Source organism: Ochotona princeps, chromosome 17 (genome assembly GCF_030435755.1).
Source record: "Ochotona princeps isolate mOchPri1 chromosome 17, mOchPri1.hap1, whole genome shotgun sequence".
Taxonomy (NCBI): Eukaryota; Metazoa; Chordata; class Mammalia; order Lagomorpha; family Ochotonidae; genus Ochotona; species Ochotona princeps.
The window spans coordinates 26,308,838-26,324,971 of NC_080848.1; the positions used below are offsets into that span (position 1 = coordinate 26,308,838).

The 16,134-nt window shown below is 51.2% G+C and overlaps 1 protein-coding gene and 1 long non-coding RNA gene across 15 annotated transcripts in view; one reads left to right on the forward strand and one right to left on the reverse strand.

Annotated features, from left to right (window-relative positions):
- The window catches only part of MSI2 (musashi RNA binding protein 2), a 364,778-nt gene that overhangs the window by 166,222 nt on the left and 182,422 nt on the right, over positions 1 to 16,134 (forward strand). The gene's annotated exons all lie outside the window — the stretch shown is intronic.
- On the reverse strand, positions 7,964 to 9,401 carry LOC131482412 (uncharacterized). The gene is made up of 2 exons (XR_009246973.1): positions 9,280 to 9,401; positions 7,964 to 8,234 (listed from the first exon to the last, which is right to left on the reverse strand). It is a non-coding gene; the product is annotated as an uncharacterized LOC131482412 (long non-coding RNA).

The following is a 16,134-nucleotide window of genomic DNA, read 5'->3' on the forward strand; positions in this document are numbered from 1 at the left end:
CGTGGTTGGTGGCCAGGGTAAGCAAGCTACTCTGCTGTCCCTGGAATGAGGTGGTAGTTTCAGCTGTGGGACTCCTCAGGCTATGGAAGGCAGTTGGTACTGTGCTCAGGAGGGTGGTGAGGTGGGGCTCCATCCTTGAGCAGGACAGCTGCCACATGGGCTTTGTATCGATTAGACCTTGTTTATCAGTGTTGCTCTGTGTGTGTGTGTGTGTGTGTGTGTGTGTTAGTGTTAGGGGTTAGGACCTGGAGGTTGGTGGGAGCATGTACTTACACCTGCATAGCTTACCTGGGTCAGAGCTGGGCTCTTTGTGGAGCATTTAACCAAAATGAAATCACAAGGAAGCAGGCCTTGCCCATGCTAAAGGCTAGAGAACTTTGCTCAAATGCTGGTCATCTTATAGATGAACAAATCTACTTATATTTGGGCACACTACCATGGGCCTTTGATGAGTCACAGTTGTACAGGAACTGAATGTGTAATGTGTGTTTGTGTGTGTCTGTTTCCATGTGAACACACAGATAGTATGCTCCCCCCAAAGTGAGGTGATGCTGGGGGGGGAAGCTTTACCCTGGGCTTCCTTTTTTATCTGCCCTTATTTAATCCCAAGAAGTGATGTTGCTGGTGTTTTAGAGCTGCAAAAATACATGAGTCAGTGGACCCTGCCCAGGCCCCACGTAAATGCGGTGCTGGGAGCCAGCCTTGGGTCAAGGGCCATTCTGCTGCAGGGACTGCGGCTCGGCTCTGGTAGGCATGCTCCTGCCAACACTGCCCCCTGCTGCTTCTGTGGGGGTGGGCACCTGGCCTGGCTGCAGACAGATGCTCTCAGGCAATGTGGCCTTTTGTGGGCAGCTGTGATGCTGCTGACCTGATAATATGAGGTTGGAGCCTGTATGTTTTATTTCCATTGACGGGATGGGTTTACAGAATCACCCACATGCTCACCAGGGCTGGTGACTCATGCTGACAAGATGGCTGAGCTGGGAGGGAGCAGGTTGGGAGTCCCTCTCCTTCCCATACACTGGTGCTAGTTTTCCACCCTCGTGAGCCATCTACACCCACAGACCCTGCACACTGCTGACTTTGTCACCATTACTCACTCAACAGTTTGAACTGGGTGTCTCAGTCAGGCAGTCCCAGAAATTGGATGCTCAGGGTAGGAAGCTGATGGTGCCTCCCAAAATGTCCCTCATAGAATGTGAAGGGTAAAGATGGGTACCAATGGGGGAGATTCAATCCCTCCTCCTGAGCTGCTCCTTCCCAGCCTTGGGGACACAGGGACATGGGGGATAAGGACAAGGGCCTCTGGGTCCTTGGTGTCTCCTGTCTGACCTGAGCCCAAGGAGAAAATCCACTGAGCTTATAGACGGGCATTGGGGAATAGGGATTGTCAGGAGGCCTTTAGGTTCAAGGTGACTTAGATTTGGCATTAACCAGGGGAGAGGGGAGCTTTGTCTCCCCCAACCCTGAGGTACAGCAGGGCCTCGGGTAAGCCTCCGTTAGCCCACATGTTCAGTGGTGGCAGCTGTTGGTGCTGACTAATGAGCCTTACTGACAGCTGCACTGGCACACGTGGCTTTAGCAGGAACTGCCGCTTCCCAGCCGCCAGCCTTTACCCCAACTGCCAGCTGCCCTGAGCGGGTTATGGGTGGGCACAGCCTAACAGTTAGTGCCTCCTGGCTGCACAGGACACAGTGGAAAATGTGAGCCCCCATCCTACAGAGGGGACAACCTCATGCCTAGAAGGGACCACTGCCACTTAGGGCCCCATGACTGGCTGGCTGCTGTGTGATTTTGTCTGTTCTGCTCTTGTGAGGCAGGCCTGTCTCAAAGCTGGGCTTGCACAGGGCCCCTGGCTGGACCCTATCGCTTCACTGGACAGAGCACTCCCCTTCCCTGAGCCTCAGGTCTCTCAGGGGCAAAATGGTCCCTGTGTGGGCTCTGTCATTGTGAGGCTGGTATGAGTCCCACATAAGCCCAGTGATATTTGTATCATCTTACTGGTTGCTTCTGGAACTCCAGCTGGTGTCTGTTGGCCCTGGTGAGGAATGGGCAAGGGGCAGAGGTAGGGAAGAAGAGAGGAAAAGAAATAGGGGAGTTGCATGCTCGCTGATCCCTGTGCCTTGCCCCTTTCTCCAAGCCTCTTCACTCACAAGGCTTGGGCAGGGTTTTGTTGGACTGAGCACTGCCTTGCTGGTAAGTGGCCAGGCCATGTCTACCTGATAACCTCAGCCACTGCCCGCGGGGCATGAAGCTGTGCAGCACCAAGGTCCTCAGGAGACAGATCTGTCCCCCTCCCCACACCCAACCCCCCAGGGGTTGCAGGCAGGAACACCGGGCTGTGCATGGAGAAGAGCTCCTTGCTCAGCACCTTCTCCCCAGAGCTGCAAGGTGACCCAAATCCTCCTGCCAGATGCTGCTGTGCATCTGGGGAGCCTGGTGCTGAACATGCCCAGAGCAGGTGTTTCTTCAAGCCTTCCAGCCTGATCTATTGCAAGCTCCAGCTTCTGGGCTCATAGGACACACGCACCATGATGGTGCTCAGGGCCTTTTCATCCCTTTTCATTAGTCTGCTCCCAGCTTTCACAGGGCATGGTGCCCTGTCTTCTCCCCGCAATCTTAAACCAGACTGGGTTGTCTGCATGGGATCATGTCGGGGTGGTGTGGGAGGGAACTGTTATTATAGAAATTCCCTGTTGGACGTTTGCCTCAGGACACACAGTCAGCATCCCAGAGAGAGAATGCTCCGTTAAACCTGCTCGGCTCCAGCATGGTGGCCACAGACTTCCTGGTAAATACCCCTAGGCCAGGAATGCGTTTGTGAAATTTTTAGGAGCTGATCCCAGAAGAGCTGCCTCCTCCGGTGGGTCACCCAGCTGTGTGTGTGTGTGTGTGTCTAAAGATGAAATATGCAGAGAAAGATGTTTGCTCCCAAAATGAGCCATTTTGTGCAATGCATACAAACCTTTCATGTGACATCGAAGTCAATCGCAGAGCTGTCAGAAGCTGAGGTTTGAAGTTGAAAGTTGGCTTTACCCCCTGTTGCGGCCGAGTTCTGTGTCAGCCCGAATTTTAACTTCCTAGGGTTTTTCGCTGTCTGTAGCTCAACCTGGTGTTGACAGCACCTGTGTGTGTGTGTGTGTGTGTGTGTGTGTGTGTGCGTGTGTGTGCGTGTGTGGTGTTTTTTTTTTTTTGTGGTAAAGGGAGGGATGGGTTAGTGACAGGGCAAGGGGGTACTTAACCATTTATTCTTTCTTACTAGGTTTAATTGTGTAAAGATTGTAATGCATACAAACATCTGTAATTAAGGGACTTGGTGCTGTTAGACAGTGTTTTAGTGAAGAAAATTACAGTGTTCATAAGCTGGAGGAGGAGGCAGCATATATTAACATGCAACTAGTTTTTGGTAATTCTTGCTGTGTGTTTTCCAGTGCCCCCAGATGGCTCTCGCCTAATCCCAAACCTGTTTAGTCCCCGCTTCCTATGGCTGAACCTGTGCTTGTCAGAATATACAGCCCTTCTCTGGGGGCTTCAAAGACCAAACTTTGTTCACGGCAGAACCAGTTTCTCCTGTTCATGAAATAAGATTCTTCAGCTGCCTGTTGTGTGGGGGACTGCTTACTGCCTGCACGGCGCTGTCCCAGGCCTTGGTGACCTAGCTGTGAAAAAGACAGCAGCCCTGTGCTCTGGCAAGCTCTGTGACTAGAGGGCTGAACGCACAGCCTGCAGCTCCTGCTTGCTGTGGAGACAACTGGAACTGGGTGCTAGGGTGAAGTGGGCCTGGACAGGTAGTGGGCCCTATGAGGGTATGGAGGCGTCCTCTGAAAGGCAGAATGACGGGGGTGGGGGGAGGAATGGAGAAAGAGATGTTCTCATTGCTGGTTCACCTCTCAAATGGCTACCTCAGCCAGGGCGGGGCCAGGCTGAAACCAGGAGCTAGGAACAATAGCCTGGTCTCCTAGGTAAGTGGCAGGGACCCAAGCACTTTGGCCATCTTATTTTCCCTTCCCAGGCACATTAGCAGGGAATTTAGATAGGAAGTGAAGCAGCTGGAACTCCGGCTGGTGCTGATATGAGATGCTGGCATTGCAAGTGGCAGCTTAACCCAGTGTGTCACAACACTGGCCACACTGAGGATGTCCATTTAGCAGAGCAGAGCAGTCCTTTTGAAGCATGTGATAGTGCCAGCACAGGGTGTTCCAGTGACTGCCCTGGCAAGGTGAGAACGAGCTTTCTGAATTCAGGGGACAGGTGGGAGAGCGGTGGAGCTGGAGGTTGGGAGCTGTAAAAGAGGGGCAGACGTGAGCTATGGTACATCATTCATTCCATCTGGAGATCAGAGGTATGGGCTTTGGAGGCTGAGGAGGACTTCCGTGGAATGGACGGAAATAACCAGAACATACCAGAAAACAAGAACCCACATGGGCAGAGGACACAGAGGGCTTGGTGAGTGCCAGTGATCTGCTCTGGCAAGTGAGGGCCTTTTTGGAAGAAGGCATGGGGTCAGATTTGGATGGGGCTGGAAGCTTTGATCTTGCTCGTGCCACTGCAGTCATGTGTGCATCATTGCTGGTGGCTTCATCAGAGTCCAGAAAAATCTGTGCTGTAGAGACTAACCAGCTCCATTTGTAATTCCGAAGCCTGCCAGTATGTTTCCAGCTCTAAATTTAAGATCCCTGTGTTCTAGTAGGGTGAGCCAGGGGAGGAGCAAACCTGCTGTGGAGGGCCTGGTCGTGTTTCCCCCAAGTCTTGGCTGCCCCTGTCCTAAGAGCAAGGTGCAGCTGACTGGCTGTGCACTGGAGCTCCTGAACAGGTGATGAGGACATGGAGCGACCCAGGGTATCTTGGATTTTTATAGCCAGGCTCCTGGCAGCTCCTTTTGGCCCCTCACCTTCCAGCATGAGTCCTTCCCTGTTGGCTTATACTGTCAAGAACCCCCCCTCCCCCATTCCCTGCCTGTGCTGCTCTGGAGTCCCAAGCTTGCCTTCTAGGATGATGCATTTGGTCATCCTGGTCCTCCCTCCCACTCTCACCAACCACTCCCAGTTCTAAGTCTCAAATCCCCAAAACCACGTGGTGTGAAATACCACCAATGTGTCTCCTAGTGGGGTTGGGCAAGTGATTGGTTTAGATTTCAGCAGGTGGGGAGTCACCTTGTAGTTACCAACTACAAGTCAGGCATTTTTGTGCCACTTCTGACCATGTCCAGGCTGTTTCATGGGCATGCTCAGTCTGGTCCTGCCCAAAGGCAATTTGCTAGGATGAAATAAAGACTGGTAAAAAGAATGTCATGAGCATTCATTTGCCTGTGCCTGGAGTGTGGGAGCAGCAGCCTTCTTTTCTGTGACAACCTCTGTGATAAACAGCTTAGGTGCCGTGAGAAAAATGAGCAAAACTATTCTAACAATCACTTCACATGTAGGTAATTTATTGAGGACAATTAAAAAGCTTTAAAAATCATCCATGAGGCAAAAGGAACAGGAAGCCAGTGTGTGGTGAGGTTTGGCAGGGAGCCTGCCCATAGATGTGTGGGAGAGGTTTCTCATTCCTCAGCCTGGTTAAAACCCCACCATGCAGGAAGTAGGGATTAGAGCTGTCGGTAGCAAGTGTGGCACACGTGGACAGACCTGCAGATGAGTGAGGAGTGGCTCCAGGTCCAAGAACTCCTGTAGAGAGCCATTCACTATCATGGGTCTCAAGGCTTCACCTGCAGACCTAAGAGGTAATGCTAGGTTGTTAGACTTTTCTTTGTTCTGGTTCTTGGAGCTTCAAAAACAAGTGAGAAACCTAAGAGGAAACCTAGAGGGCTTACATTGGTGCTGTCTAGGAGTCCTTAGCTGCTTATTCACCTGGATTTTAGGCTTGCCTCGGTGTTACAGCCTTGTCCCTTGGTTTCCTCATCTGCATCGTGGGATGATGGCTAGGACCAAGTGGCAGATGGGAGTAAGAATCAGGCAAGATCAACCGCACGTATGTTTGGTATGGCATCTGGCATGTATGCAGTGAATGCTTGGTGTTGAACACTCTTTGCCAGCATTATCACATTGTTGACTGAAGGCCAGCACGGGGTTGAAACTCAGATACCCAGCTCTGAAGCTAATGTCTTTTTCAACATGCTCACCCTGAGCATCCTGTTGGCACAGCAGTCCTATGTACAAAGATGCCGACATAATACCTTGGGTGAGGGCTAAAGGGCACCCACCCATCCCCTCCAGGCTCAGTGAAGCCCTTCCTAGTCTCACCCCCACCCCAAGTTTTCCTTCATCCTGGTGCCAGGCCAGGGCCCCACAGTGCCCGTCTTCCCCTCCTGGAAAGCCTCTTCATGTATCTGTGCAGTACCGGGATTGCCAGGGTTTGTTTTGATTGATTGGTTACCCATGGAAGCTCTAACTTTGATTTGACCAACAGTTTCTCGTACATAGGTCATAGGTTCATGTAATATAGTGGACAGGAGCTGCTGCGTTTTGTTGTTTCCCCAGGCATGAACACAGACCATGTGTTACGTGTCTCTTACCAATGTATGCGTCTGTAGGCAAGAAGTCCTCCTTAGTCCCTGTGCAGATGAGGGAGGGAAATGAAGTGTTTTACCTCCAATGTGACCGACTCGGCAGATTTTTTTTCCCCTTTCCATGTTGCGAATGAGCAGTGAAAAATTACTTGCGGGCCCAATGGCGTGGCCTAGTGGTAAAAGTCCTTGCCTTGAACGCCCCAGGGTCCCATATGGGCGCCGGTTCTAATCCCGGCAGCTCCACTTCCCATCCAGCTCCCTGCTTGTGGCCTGGGAAGGCAGTCAAGGACGGCCCAAGGCTTTGGGACCCTGCACCTGCGTGGGAGACCCGGAAGAGGTTCCTGGTTCCCGGCTTCGGATTGGCACAGCACTGGCCATTGCAGCTCACTTGGGGAGTGAATCATCGGACGGAAGATCTTCCTCTCTGTCTCTCCTCTCTGTATATCTGACTTTGTAATAAAAATAATAAATAAATCTTTAAAAAAAAAGAAAAATTACTTGCTTCTGCTGTTAAAAGCCATAGAGCCCATACAAAATAGTAAATTATCAAAGTTTATAGGCACTAGACTTTGACCTTCGGCAGATCCAATGCTAGAGGGGAACAGAATTTTTTTTTTTTTCTTCAAAACGAAAAATGAGAAGGAGGATAAGAATTTATTTCCTTCTGTGGCTGGAGCAGTCACAGCTGGAAATGGCATTCCCCAGCTGAAAAAAAAAAGGCTTTGTCAAGTGACAAAGCAATATGGGAAGTACTTCTCCTTGGGGATAAAAAGCACTAAAGCCATACAGAAAAGGTGAAAGCTCCTTTGTGCAGCTGTGTGCTGCCCCCACCCCGTTTGTCCTTATTTTGGTGAGTATTGAGACAGAACCTTGTCTGCGTATCTGGACAATCTTCTATAGACTCACAGAAAATCCTAGTGCTTTGATCCTTGCCTGAGTCTTAACTCAAAAAAAAAAAAAAAAAAAAAAAGAGGGGGTGATGGCATTGAGTGTCTGTTTTTCAAGTGAGGTTGGCAGTCCCAGTGCCTGATGGGGCTCTTCCTCCACCTCGCTGCTCTCCCATAGCTATTGTTAGCAATCCAAGTTGGAATTGAGGTGTAGGTACTTGAAGAGGCAGGTGAATATCCAGAGGGAGAAGTATTGGGAGTGAATTGAATGCTAGGCATTTAGCCTGTACTTCCTTTGCCTATAACTAGATCCTGACGGTCTCCCAAGCTAGGGATACTTGAAGCTCTCGGTGAGACAGTCCTGGCTGTCATGTGGCTGCGAACATGCTGGTGCATGAGAATGTGGGTGTGGCATACTCCGCGGTAGGGGTTTCCTGGAGAAGCCCCCAGATCCCTGGCAGATAGCTTTGTCATGGAAGTCCTGAGTCAGCAGACATAAGCAATGGTGTTTGAGGAAGACACCTGCAGAAAGTGGGTGGTTATTCTGGAACAGCAGGCAGCTGGAGTCTTTTTGAAAGATGTTCACTCCGTCCACATGTCCTGAGATGTTTCTGCAGCATATGTGGCTAATCTGGGGCCTAGCATCCCCAGACATCCAGTCTCTCCATCTGTTTCCCAAGAGCAAAAGTTTTGCTGTCTATTGCTGAACCTTCACCAAGAGCAGGTCCCTAATCTCATTCTCACCTTGCTCTTGCCTGTCTCCTGAGGCCAACTGAGAAAATTGCATTGATGCTTTGCTGCTCTCTGAGACTTGAGGTGGGAAGTGGACACTGCAGACCCTGGTGGTTCGGGAATTAACAGTGAGACAGGCACAGCTGTCTGACCTGGCTGACTCTCTTCCTCACATCCTTGTTAAACTATAGTCTTTAAAACTTTTCACAGCTACCACCCAGCAGTGGGGGCTCTAGCCTTTGAGATGAAGGGAAGGGACAGAGGAGAGCATGCCACCTGTAAGTTAGCTGTCTGCTCCCCCTAGCAAAGCCCTGGGTGAGAACTTCAGGCATCAGAGAGTTGTGTAAAGGGGAAACTCTCACCCCTGCCATGCTTGGCTGGCTATTCCCATGAGAAACGTGCCCTCTCTTTCTGTCCTCAAGAGAAGCCTCCCGTCGCCTCAGGCCCATATTTCCTGAAGGTGACAGCCAGATTAGTCAGGTGGAAGGCATGGTAAGGCATGGGTAACAAACCCAGGCTCACCGACTGGCTTGGACACATGATGCTGGTGTCTAGGACAAGGGTAATTGGGGACTTCCCACCTTCTTCATAGGACACTTGGGACCACGCTTCATGCTGTCCTTTATTCCCTACTGGGGCAAGAGAGACTGTCTCCTCTGGAGAGGGAGTGGGTCACACCGTATCAGCCAAAGGGACATGGGAACCTCCTCAGTCTTCAGAGAGGAGACGCCTCTGGCCCAGATCACCTTGACCCTGAACTGACCAGCCGCAGATGAGGACGAGACGACAAACCTTGTGAACCCTCTTGTGTGTGCAACACTCCAGGCCAAATACCCCTCAGCTCGGGGTCCTGGACTCTGGAGAGGGAGCCAAGTCATCCCAGTAGTCATTCCAATCATTTATAGGTTAGGATCATTTAATGTGGTCTGTCTTTCCTGGATTCTGGCAAACTATCCAAAGGGCCTCAGACTTAGAAAGGGCGGACTGTGAAATGGTTCTAATCTGAAGTGTCCCAGGGCCTTTTGTGACAGTTCTTGGTGTTTGCCATCCTTTTCTCACTCTCCAAGTGATCAGGACCAGATCCTTGCTTGTCAGGGATGAACCGTATCCCTGAAGCCTGCTGTTGGCCAGAGGACAGCAGCAGGAACTCACCTGTGCAGAACACATCCTGTAAACCAGGCTCAGCTCTGGATCCTCTCATTTAAACCTCATTGCCATCCTCAGACAGCGTCCCATTATTCTTCCCTTTTTACACTTGAGGAAATGGAGGCCTAGAGAGGTTGAATGTCTTATACCAAGGTGGCACAGCTGTGAATGGGCAGAGCTGGGATTCAAATGGTGTGGTCTCTTCAGGTCTCCTGCCTGTATCTTCCTCCACACAAACCACTGGTTGGACGAGTTCCTTCATAAAGGGCTGTGTGACACTGCACTCTCTTATCTAGTCATGAGCCACTAAGTTGACACTCAGAGGGTTCTTTCTTCGGCAGAGCAGAGCACTCTGTGAAATAAAGAGCACAAAGGGCAGATTGCAGAGGAACAGCTCTCCCTGGGAGTGCTCCGTGGCTCTTGAGCATGTCCCTAAATATGTTTATTGAACTCTTGGAGTCTGGGGCTGAGTGAGGCTTGATGTGGGTCTTCAGGGCCCCCCTTGAGTGCTGTGGCCTGTCCTTCTAGTACTGCTGTCAGGACAGTCATGAGTAGTGCCAGCCTGACCCACCTTCCTTCAAGTTACCAATGGCGTACTGTCGCAAAATCCTGTTCAGCCTGGGTCTGTGGCCTTGGACATTGGTGCTGGAAAAGAGAGTAGTTCTTCTGAAATATGCAGCCCAGGGGGCATGGAGTTCCTGGTCAGCCTTGATGGCTCTGTGGGATTGGCAACCGGTCTCTCAGTACTGGCCTTGGCTGCTGCTGCTCCTGGAATGAGTGTGAAAGGTGTAGCTAGAAATCTATTCCTGACATGACCTTGAAGCTGGTGGGTGACCTCCAAGAGCCTGGGTTTCCCCACCTGCCTTGTGAAGCTCTAATAAAGTACCCAGCATGCATCCGGTGCGTGGGTGATGTTCAGGGACCATGAGTTCTCTCCTCACATCCCCTCCTGGGGCTGGGGGCCCCTATGCCGCAGCTTCCTTTCCTTGTAGAATACAGCAGTGTGCCCTGCAGCTCCTATCTGAAATGCCCACTGTGCAACTTGGCCAGGTGAGGGTTTTATGGTCCCCTCCTGAATGCATAGAAGGCCCTGCCCCCCACCTCTTGCTTGAGGAGCTGTGGTCACAGTCAGACCACTTGGCGGCAATCCCAAAGCTTGAGCCAGGGGGCCTGGAAGCGATTGCTTATGAATTAGCATGTTTTTCCTGCGCTTGGCTTTTGTGAAAACCAGCTTCCTGCACAGCCACAAGTGTGTTAGAACTCAGTGAGGGCGGTGCTCGGCCCTTGTCCTCTGCTCGCCTGGCTCATGGAACGGTTATGAATTAAAGATCACAGCCCGCTAAAAAGGGATCATCTTTAAAAACAAGCACAGTTCCCGCTCTCCATGCCCCTGGAGGGCTTAGGCTTTCGTGTATAGCAAGTCCAAAACAAACAGAGATGTTCTTGGGGAAGGTGGTGAGCTGGGACTGGAGACAGCAGGAGAACCAGGGCAGCAGAGGGGACACAGGAGGAGAGCCAGGCGTGGCAGCTCGGGGATGTGCGCTTTGAGAAACAGTGGCCTGGAGTGCTCAGCAGTGTGACCTTTGGTTGCTTCCTCACTTCAGAACACACACCTGCACACATTCCCATCTCAGCTGAAGCCCGTGTGTGGGTGTTGAGCACAAAACCTCAGGACAGAGCTCGAGATGCTGCTTGGGGCAGAGGTGCAGCGGAAATGTATTACATGTGTTTTTTCACTGCATGTGAAGGTGGACCAGATGCCAGGGAGAGAGAGAGAAAAAGAGGAGCAGGGAGGTTGGTGGAGAGGGGATTTCTGAGCAGTAGAATAAGAACCTCCAACCAGTGCTGCTGTTGTAAGGTGGCCATCAAGCCCGTGTCTGAGCTTTTCCCTGGGAGTACAAAGGTGCTGGAGAGCAGCACGTGCGCTTGGCACAGAGCACAGAGGAGAGGCCAGGGGCACTTTCAAGACTATGCTTCCTCTTAGCTTCCCCACCTCTCTAGGAGAAGGTGAAGGACACCGGGGGTCTTCCCTTGGTCTGGAGACTTGGTCCAGGCCAGGGACTCAACAAAGAGCTGTGCTCAGGAGCACAGTTGGGTCTGACTCCGATGCCTGCTGCCTTAGGGTAAGCCGATCTCCCCTGAGAAACTGTGCTGTGGTTCCCAGGGCCACTTTAGCTTAAGGGATTATTTAGGGCAGATGCTTGCTTTCCAGGTCATTTTGAGCCATGTCAGCATCCTTGGCGAGAGAACTTATCTGAATAGCCAAGGCCCTCTGGGTTGGGAACAAGGCACACGAGTTTCCCACCCAGTCTCCATGGGCATCCTGGGCCCAATGATAGTGACTGGCATCCCATTTGGAAGGTTTCTGGTGACTGGTGAGGAGGAGCAGAACTTTGGCAGCATCTATTGTAAGACCTACAGTTTTACAATGTGTTACTGGCCTGATCGCCTCTGCCAAGTTCACTGCTTCTCTGGGCAGAATTCGACTCTGGATGAAGGATTGGACATTTTCCTCAAGGCGTTGAGAGGTATGAGGAGACACGAGGTTTCCCTAACCAAAAAATGTAGCAGCAGCTGATTAAAAAGCATTCCCTCATTGCAGGCTTTCTCCCAGCCTTAACTATGCTTCCAGATGTTCTGCATGCTAAGGGCAGGTTAAGACTGACAGTGACTCCTAAATGTATTTGGCCTTGAACTTCTTGTAAGACTCTGACAGGATCAAGGGGAAGCTTTCTAAAGCCTCCTCCTCCTGCTTGAGGGCTTCAGATTTCCTGACTGTGAGATGATGGAAATTACCAGAGTAGTGTCTAATATTTCCTCCACTTTAAATTAACCTTTTTTGAGTCCAGTGCAATAGCCTAGTAGCTAAATTGTCACCTTGCATCTGCTAGAATACCATATGAGCACCAGTGCATGTCCCAGCTGCTCTACTTCCCATCCAGCTTCCTGCCTGTGGCCTGGGAAAGCAGTACAGGACAGCCCAAAGCCTTGGTACCCTGCACTTGCATGGGAGACCCAGAAGAAACTCCTGGCTCCTGGCTTGGGATTGACTCAGTTGCAGCCACTTGGGGAGTGAGCCAGCAAATGGAAGATCTTTCTCTCTGTTTCTCCTTCTCTCTGTAAATATACCTTTCCGATAAATGTGAATTAATCTTTTATTTAAAAAATTAACTTTTCTTTCCTAAAAACCCTGTGTCCTGAAACACCATGTGTCCCTTTTGAAAGCCAATATTGATGACTTCTGACCTGATCCATGGCATCAGATAGATATGTCTGTGGCACTTTGATATACAAATGCTTATCAGATACATAAACAAGATCAATCAATCCTGTGTATGTACCTCCTTATATGTGTACATGTTCATGTAAATATGTTTGCACATATACAGATACACTGAACTCCATAGCCATCAGAGCTTCTGGTCAACCAGTGTGCTGTTTTGATCAGAAACAAAAAAAAAACTTTGTTTCAGAAACGAGATCAATCAGTCCAGTGTATGTACCTAACTCAATTCCCAGCTCCAGTTCCTGACTCCAGCCTCCTGCTGGAGCAGACCCTTGGATGCAGGAATTTGATTCCTACCACACACATGGGAGAGCTCAGTTGAGTTCCCAGCTTCCAGCTGCGGTCAAACCCTGTCCTTTGTGGGCATTTAGCATGTGAACCCGGGCATAGGATCTCTCCTCTCACTTATCCCTCAAGTAAATTTTAAAGCAAAACAGAGACCTTTGGGTGTACAATTTCTGTTTGGCTAAGTTCATTGTGGATTACTTCTTTAGGAGTGCAGGGTCTCTGGGGATCACTGGGGATATGGCTAGGGAGCCCCTTCCCAGCTCTCATATTCTCTGTATCCCTTGCCCAGCTGCTCAGCCCATCATTCAGCACAGCCATACCACTGCAAAAACTCCAGCACGGAACTGGGCTCTTCCCTGCCATCAGGTTCAGATTGTGGAGAGTCCCCAGTGCCAGCCAGGGAGGCTGAATGGAAAACTACCACCTGCTCCTGTGAGGGGTTGCCAGGCATGCATGCTGCACTGTGTGCCGCGGGTCACCTTGGGGCCCCTTTCTACAGCACCCAATGATCTTGGCGCAATCTCCATAAAGGTGGTTCTTCTACCTGACTCACAATGCTCACTTCCTGTGAGAGTGGGCAGAAGCTGGGTCAAGGCCTCTGCCATTCTCTTTTCTTCCCACATTCAATGGATGTTGAGTGAAATTTGAGTTAAGGGCTGTTAGTGTGGTACAGAAGTTCAGTTGTAGGGGATGTGAGCTAAGTGCTTCTCACAAACATGATGGTGACACATCAAAGGCTGCCTTTGTGTTGAACTTGGCCCTCTTCATCAACTCTGTGATTTATTTGAGGGGCACAGGAGTGGGAAGGGAGTGAGGCCAGACAGGGGAGACACAGGTGGAGAATGGTCAGAGTCTCCAGAAAAAGGGAGGCAGAGACCTGTCGCGGGAGAGAGAGGCTTGAAGCCAGGGCCGTGGGTTTGGCTTCTCTGGCTTCAGAGCAGCATGCAGCCCTGACCTTTGTCCCTGGCTTCAGGTCTGGAAACTGTTCCTGGTTCCCAGGGAAAGGAGGAACTGACCTGGAGTCCTCATGCCTGTTTGTTGCTGAGGTCTTCAGTGACTGCCATTGTGTGTGTGTGAGAGAGAGAAAGAGAGAGAGAGAGAGATTCTTCCTGCACCTGCACCAACTGGGCCTGCACAGACACCAGACACACTGCTGGGCTCTGGGGAACAGTGAGGTAGCATCATGTAGCAAGAGGGCCACAAGTACAATACGGTGTGTGCGAGAGAAAAGCACCATCGGTGTTGGGCAGGCTCATCTGCGGGCAGCGGGAGAGGGATCAGGAGATCTGAGCAGGGCTGTCAGGACCACGCGTGTTCAGCTGGCATGAAGGGAGTGGCTGGGGGTCCAGAGTGAAGGAGCAAGTGTTCCAAGGCCAGGATGGTGACTGCATGTGATGCTGAAGCAGAGCCAACCATTTTCTGTGCTCTGGATGGATGCAGGGCACCGGGGGTAATAACAGGTGTGTGTTGGTGGAGAGGAGTGCTGGGCGGGGGGCTGGAGTTTGTGTCTGATCCAGAGGCGAAGGCAGCTGTGGTGTACCATGTTGAGTGGGGCAGAGGGAGGGGCTTTCTACGCACAGACTAGGCAGTGCAGTGGACTGAAAATGCAGGCGGTGTTTTCAGAGGGTGACAGGCATAGGACAAGCTTGGTTGACTATTGAACAGCGAGGCAGGAAGCCCCGTGTCACCACCAAGCCCAGCGCTAAGGATCACTCCAGGTACAGGCTGTGCCCTCCTTCTGGGGCCCTTGGTGGAAGTTAGAGGAGCCCTGAGCCTCTGGCAATGTCTTTCTGCCTCTCTGCCTGTCAGCACCCATTTAAAGTGTGGGCATTGGTAGCACTCCCAGGATGCCCAAGGATGTGCCCACAGATCTGCCCAACCACACCCTGCCCTTGACCCAGCCCCAAGGTGAACTACACACATCACACGACTACAGCATTCTCATCCAGTCTTCGCTCGCTCTGTGCACCGGCTATGTTCTACTCATTCCCAGAGGGCTGCATGGTCATTGCAGGCAGCTGTTCCATGGTAATTAGTCAGTCCACGCCTTACAGGTTCAATGACTCATTGTCTTAAATTTTAATATGTACAGAAAATCAGAGTGCTGATTTATTAAAAATTAATCCTCCTAAGAGTTCGCTGCTGCAGAGGGGTTTGGAAGGAAGGAAGGAAGGGAGCACGAGGAATGTGCATGACAGCAGGATCCTTCTCCCACCAGGGCCCTGCCTGCCGCCTGGGGACAGCAAGGCACGGTCTGAGCCATCCACTCGGTCAAGGCCTGGCCTTGAGAAGGAGACATAGCTCTGTACAGAGTTCTCCTTTATCCTTCTCACTTCCTAACCGCTTTTTCATCCCCTGCTGTATGCTGCTGGGCCATGGCAGCCCTGTGATGGCTGGTGCATGGTGGAGGCTGAGATCCAGTTTGGGCAGTCTATCCCTTCTGCAGGCTAGAGGGAGACATATAGGTCTCCGCCCCAGCTCCTGGCTGAGTGCTGGTACCCTGTGGCCCCGCCTTTGTCTCCACATAGCTGTGTCCTTGTGTATCTCTGTGGAGATGCTCCTCTTCTTGAGACCCTGATTCTAGGGCATCGGGCTCCCTTCCTCACCTGATAGAGCTTTGTCATAATTTTATTTACACCCCTATTGTTTCTAAATAAAGTCACATTCCAAGGTCCGGGGTGTGAAGACTGCAGCATATCAGTTTTCCAGGGACCCACTGCCACCTGTTATACCATGTCCTCATCTCTCTTTCTCTGATCTGCTTTTGCCTTCTCTGACACCCCCATTCTCTCTTCCTCCACGTCACCAACACCGCCTCTCTTCTGCTGGCCTTGGTGGCTCACCTTATATTTAGGTCAGACAACACCTACCGCAGATGGTGCCTGCCTCTTTTGTGCCCACCCAGCCCAGAACGCCTCACCTTGCAGCCTTAAGGTTCTCCTGCTAGTCTCTGCCTGAAGTTTTGTTCCAAGAGGCTGAGAAAGCCCTGTCCAGGATTCAGTTCCACGTAGAAGGTGTGGGCTTGAGAGAGCATTTCCTTCTATTGATCAGAAAATATTCCCAGGCAGGGCAGGGACAGTCCCTGCAGGAGCCTTATCACTTAAAGCATTTCCTCCTCCAAGGTAATCAATTCAGGCAAAGTGCACAGCCAGCTGGGTTGGAATTCAACAAGAGAGGAATGTTGGCCCCCAAAGCATCATGGGCCATTAAGTCTGTAATGTAGCAGGGGCCTCTGGGTAGCTTGAACTCCTTTCTTGGTTTATCACAGGGATGTCAATGTGTCCTGT